Source organism: Solanum stenotomum, chromosome 6 (genome assembly GCF_019186545.1).
Source record: "Solanum stenotomum isolate F172 chromosome 6, ASM1918654v1, whole genome shotgun sequence".
Classification (NCBI taxonomy): Eukaryota; Viridiplantae; Streptophyta; class Magnoliopsida; order Solanales; family Solanaceae; genus Solanum; species Solanum stenotomum.
Window position 1 is genome coordinate 26,399,045 of NC_064287.1, and position 7,155 is coordinate 26,406,199.

The following is a 7,155-nucleotide window of genomic DNA, read 5'->3' on the forward strand; positions in this document are numbered from 1 at the left end:
ACCCCCCCTTTTTTTTTTCTTTTTTTTTGCTAACATAAGAAAGGAAGACCAACTACCCCTTACCAATTACAACACATGCTGCTACAAAAATAATTTAGCACTAAATTGAAAGCTTAGTATATTTGTTGGTTGCCGAAAAGTTTACGTAAACAATCCAACTTTCATGAGGATAATGTTCTACTCAAACATATCAAATAATAGTACTTTATGTGTCTTATGACTAACTAATATCTATTTTTCAACATCCTTTCAATTTCTGTTTCTTTTAATTAACGATTTGTGTTTACTTGTTTTATGGAGGTGCTCCAAAACATCTTCCTATATATGTTGTGATTTTTAGAATGCCAAAAAGTTGATACACAACTGAGCTCATGTTTACAAGAATCATACAGTGCACCCAAGTTGTTTGATGAATAATGCTTGAACTAATCTTTTTTGTATGCATTGATCATTAGCATACACCATGTATGAATACAATTTATTTTTACTTCTTTCTAATTTGACATGGTCTATTGCAAGCGATATAATTTTTCATATCCAAAAGTCAGTGATTCATTTGCATTAGTTTTTCTTTTTCTAGGCTAATTTTTCAATCCATAAGGAAGAACAAATTGCACCCTTTTGTCCAAAAGTTCATGGAGAATGTAATCTACAGTGCCACATTATGTTTGAACTCATAAGAATTGCAATAATACTTGAAATTAATAATTTGAGAGTTTACTTAGTAATTTTCGATGTGTGGACTACAACTTTACTTTACAACGTCTTGGTGTTTGAAATAATCTCTCTGAAATTATCTATGCAAAGTTATTAGAATCTTCAACTCTATATTTTGTTTATTTTGAATGGACAAGTTCTTCTTACTTACCACTAATTGCGGTATCTTGAGGAAACACCCATTATGGGTGTGTTAGCTATGATAGTTCATACTTTTTAGTTGGGGTCTCCAACTCTATTGAGGGAGAAGTTGTATTTTTTAGTGGTGTTTGATTGTCTTGCGAATTTTTGATGGTTTCTTATATTTCAAGTTGAGATATTAGCTATTAGAATATCAGAAAGACAAAGGCTTTCTTAGGGAAGGAAAGAAAACATCTCATACAAAAGAATAAGAGAATATTGTATGTAAGGAGAGATATGATCTTTCTGAAAATTTTGATCTTTTAGCGCAGTTGACATAACAATGTAGCCCCAGGGGAAGTGCCTGTGACATGAGAATCTTCTTTTATTTTCATACAAGGTTAGGATATATAATATTACAATTGTCTTTATCAATACAAATATACAAGTGCCTTTACTTATACTATTGTATATATCTACACAAATATACAATTGCTTTTATGTATACAAGTGCATATACAATGTTTGTATTTAAAGAAAATTATGTTGTACATATGTACACAAGAAGATGTCTGTATCTTTGCTACAAGGGTTTGAACTATGGAAAGAAGAAAAACAATACAAGACTAGCCTATTTGAGATAGCAAAAGACTGGGGCAGACACAAAAAATCCTCTACTTTTGTGTACTATGATGCAAATCATATACTTCAATAATCATGAATTAAATAATAGTATTCAAAATATAGTTTATCTTTCGATTACTTCAACAAATTTGAAATGGCAAATGTGTTCTGGCCATTGATGTGTGACGAATGAACCTTATGACCACATGGTAATTGGTATGATTTTACTCTTCTGTACCCCGCATAATGTTCTGATTGCAGGATACGGTTGGAGTACTATGATTGTAGTCCATATATCTATAATGTTTTATTCATCAGACTTTATATGTGTTTACTGTAATAAAAATACTCATACTATTGATCTCTATTTTCTATTTTATCATTCACTATGAATGCTTGATTTTATTGTACGATGGAAAATCACAAACATCAATATTAATATTAGTATATTATTTAAAGGCCAAATCCATTGATGTCCTCCTAAAGTTGACATCAAATTTCACTTAGACACTTTAACTGAGTGATGTTCATTTTAGACATCTCATGTAGGGTCTCGTTGTGTCATTTTGACATTTTTTGCTGACATGTCAAAGTGAGTGTGATACACTCAACAATTGCGCGTGAAAGGCTTAATTTAGCCAAATATTTATTTTATTTTCTCTTCTTCTTCTCCAATTTTCAAGTCGCCACCTCCCACCATTTTTTCAAGCTTAAACTCCTTCGATGGAGGTCAAATTTTTTATTCAAATTCGTTTTTAAGTCATTTTTTTTCTTCATTGTATTACTTTTCTAAATTTACCATCACCTCCCTCGACCTTTTTTGCCAGATAAATGGATACCAATCAACACCCATATTTCATATTTGATCTCTCCTTCTTTCTTCCTCTCCCTCTTCTCTTTCCACAAAACAACACTAAAAGAAAGAAAAATAGTAAAAGAAAAGAAAAAAGCACAAAAGAGATATAGAGTGTATGAAAAAAGACGATTTCCGATTCCACCTTTTTCGCCGGAAAAACTGGATATCAACACTCATATTTTATATTTTTTTCTTTCTTTCTCTCCTTGTCTCCCTCCTCCTCCTCTCTTTTTCTCTCAAAACAACACTAAAATAGAACGAAAAAAAGAATTTTAAACAATTTTAAAGAGTAAATTCAGAAAAAAAATTAAGAAAATTATTGGGTATAGTAGAGAAGACAATTACCGGGGGGGGGGGGGGNAAATTAATTTTTTTTATAATAATATTTTTATTTTATTTGCTAAATAGATTTTAAAATAATTTTTTACTTAAAATAACACATGTGATCATTTAATTCGCTGTTTGCCACGCCTAGGGCTGGCAAGGGGACGGGGACGGGGACTGGGGGATGGGACAAAGGGGGACGGGACGGGACGGGGGACGGTTCTGGGGGGATTTGGCCGGGACCGGGATTGGGGGGACAAAAATAAGTCCCATCCCGTCCCACTATATATACGGGATGGGACGGGACGGAGGATTTTTTATTTTTTAGATACTTAATTATTTGTATTGATATTATATGTTATTGAATAACATTTTTAGTTTATTTGATTTTTTTTCAATAACATTTTTAGCTAATAAATAATGCTTAAGTTTTCAAATTTCAAAATTCAAAATTCAAATTTCAATTTCAAATTTCAAATTTCAATTTCAAACTTCAAATTTCAAACTTCAAATTTCAAATTTCAAATTCAACTTTCAAATTTCAAACTTCAATTTTCAATTTTCAAATTTGAGAAGTTCAAATTTGTATTTTAAATATTTTAAAGTAATTTAAACTTGAAATTTTGATTTTTAAATTAAGTATTTTAAAGTTAGTTTAGTATATATGTAAATATGTATGAATATATTAAAATTAAAATGCAAGACAATAGTTATATAAAAAAGACTTAATAAAACCTTCAAATTTATTCAATAAAATCTAATTGCAACTTAGAACTTAGAAGTTACATTGTTACAATTTACAAATATTAGTGGAGTAACTAATCTATGCAGCCACCTTCTAGGAAGGGTTCTGTTTCAATAAGTTCTCATATGTAAAACTAATATTTGTTACAAATATTAGATGAGTAACTAATTTACGCAGCCACCTTCTAGGAAGGGTTCTGTTTCAATTAGTTCTCGGATGTAATCTAATATTTGTATTCTCCTTTAAAATTTAATTCTAATTGTCACATCATATCGACGGTAACATCCTCCGGTGTTGGCAAACTTTCTAGAAACTCTTGTGACTCTAATTCATCATCACTAGATCCAAGTACCGCATTAATCCAAGCTTCTTGTTTGGAACTTAACTTTGGCAAATTATCATTTCTCCTTTCGGCGTTGACCCAATCTCTAAATAAAACTGATATTTCCAAACTGTCTTCCGCCAATGAATGTCTATGATCGCCAAGTTGAAACCTTGCCGCACTAAAAGCAGCCTCTGATGCAACTGATGAAGCTTGAATAGCTAGAACATCACGAACCATTTTGCTTAAAATTGGAAATGCAACGCTCCGCCTCCTCCACCATGCTAATAAATCTTCATTGCCATCTTCGTCTTCCACTGTTTCTAAAGATTGATTAAGATATTCTTCAAAATCATCACGGTTAGTAGAATTAAGACCAAGAAAATCTCGCATATAACTTGAAATTCGAGCTTTACTCTGAGGATTAGAAGTTTGACCAACTTCTTGAGTATTTCCTGTAGTTCTATATTTTTCATACAAAATTTTTGCTTCTACTTTTATGCTACACTTACACAGTTGACTAGTTGGATTTATTTCCGGTGAAATTTCTAAGGTATCATAAAAAGTGTCAACAAGTCCCTGCACACCTTGTAATTTATAGTCAGGATGAAGTAAAGTAGCAGTTAAAAAAATTTGAGGAATAGGAAAAAAATATTTTTAAAATTTTTCAATCATACCTTCAATTGCAACTCTAAATTTTTTAATTTTTTTGTATTTAGAAAATTGAATTGAAATAGCACAAATATTTATTAATACTGATGAAATAGTAGGATAATAAATTCCAGAAAACATGGTTGTAGCATCATAAAAAAGTCTTAAAAATTCTAATAGTTCATTAGTTTCTTCCCAATCTTCTTCACAAATTCTGTCTAATGGGTCAGCATTATGAGCATTAAACACCATTTGTATGGGTCCTCTATATTCGTAAGCAACTAAAAACATTTCGTAAAAAGAATTCCACCTTGTTTTAATATGTCTTGGAATTTTTCTTGGTGGCAAATCACATAGTACACAACGCTCATTAAATTCCCTAATTCTACCAGCTCTATTAGCATTAAAAATCCAGGCAACAACATATTCAATTTTCATACAACCACATTCAAATAATGAAATACCATCTTGTACAACTAAATTTAATACATGTGCAACACATCTAACATGAAAAGAATTAACATCAATTGGACATAATCTAGTTTTAACATACTAGCAGCGTTTACATTATTAGATGCATTATCTAATGCGACAGACATTAATCTATAAGCATGTAATAATCTATAACACTCAAAATATTTGAAGCTAAATATGCACCAGTTTTTTTTCTCTACACATTCTTTATAACTTAAGATTCTTTTTTGCAAATTCCAGTTATGATCAATCCAATGTGCTGTAACAGTTAAATAATCACGTCCATTAACACTACGACCCATGTCCGAAGTTATAGACACTCTACAATCTAATATGCTAAACATACAACGAAGATATTGACAATGTTTACTTTGATATACAAAAACATCAGATTTAACAGTATTTCTTGAAAAACCTTTATAATTAGGATTATAAGTTTGTTGAATATATTCAATAAAACCAGGATGTGAAAGAAAACTATAAGGTAAACCACAAACATAAACCATTTTAGCTAAATTTTCACGATCTCTTTCCTTATTATATTTACGTTGTGTTAGTGGACCACCGTGGTTAGAAGGATCTAATGTTCCTAGAACCATGTTAGAAGCCCCTACCGATTCATTAACATTAATATCAAAATCATTAACTGGAATTCCTTTTTTTCTATTGGCTAATGATTTAGCTTCTTTATATTGAATCGGCACACAAGAGAACAAATGTTTATTTAAGCCCCCCGTCCCACCTTGACCTCCACCTTGTTTATGTTTAAAAGGTTGCCTACATTTATTACAAATAGCAATAGAATTTTCCTTATCTAAAGTCATAAATTGCCACACAACAGAAATTTTAGGGCGTTGATACTTCACCTTCTCCCTTGTAGGAGGTATAAGGGGTGGGCGTCCAGAATTTTGCTCCGTTGAATTTGTAGTTTCATTTGGAACATTTGTCACCGGACTAGTAGGTGTATCTTCTGATTCATCTTCTCCCGAACCAACTTCTACTTCTTCACCTGAATTTTCATCAAGATAAGGATTAATATCACCATAAATTTGTTGTAAAAGTTTACAATCGAGTTGAGCATTTGAATCAATATCATAAGAAGTATCATCAACATAAGTAGAATCATTTGTATTAAATCTAACTCTAGAAGTACCACCACATTTACTCTTATTTTTTTCCTTACTACTTTTTTTAGTAAAATTAAATAATCTACTAATGCCATTTGGTTCTTTCTCTTTTCCTTTACCGGTATCTTTTTTGTTAGAACTCATATTTAATTATATGTAAAGTATAATATAAAAATAATAATAACACAAAAATTAATGACGAAAAATAAAATATAAATATTATGAAACGAATGTACCAAACGTCTGCGTTAATAGCAGACGTTATAACCGATTCTTGAAGCTTGTTGTAACTTGTAACTTGTAATTTGGAACTCCAATATTTGATAGCAAATATGAGAATTATATATATTATGATATATAATATGAAAACTTAGAATTGAAATATATGTATTATGATATAATATGAGACTTAAATGGAATAAAATATTGAGACTTAAGATTGAGACTTGAGTGAATATAAAAAAAAGATGAGAGAATATATGATTTTGTAAGAAATAATAAGGGATAGAGGGGTATTTATAATATTAAAAGTGGGTTAAAGTGTATTTATGATAACTTGAGGGTTTAAAGTAAAGTATTAAAAGTAGGGGTGGTAGGGGGTGTTGGGGAAGGGAAAAAAAAGTCAATAAATCCGTTGGGGGCCCCCACTAGCCGTTGCCCAACGGATATAATTCAAAAACAAAAAAAAAACGTTAGGGGATCCCGCGAACCGGCCGGTTCATCCGGGCCGGGACCGGGCCGGGTCAACCGGGGCCAAAAGGTGAACCGGCCCCTAACCGGTCTCCTATCCGAACCCCTTCCAAACCCTCTAAACTGTACGGGACCGGGTCCGGCGGGCCGGTTCTCGAACCGGTCGCGGGCTGGGGTGGGCCGACCCGGTCCCCCTGCTAGCCCTAGCCACGCCATCAACGAGTGTATTACACTCTCCTTCAGCTTTTTTCTTATTGTAAAAAAAATGTCAAAAGAATATAGCGGGATCCTACATGAGGTATCTAAAATGAATATTGCACAGTTAAGGTGTCTATGTGAAACTTGGTGCCAACTTAAGGGGGCCACTGATGAGTTTGACCTTATTTAAAAGTACCCAAGAACTTATCTATTTCAGACATCTACATGATAATATCATAGTTTACCCATGTTTATATAGGGACATTCGGTGAAAGTATCAATTGCTTTAAATGTATTATTATTATTG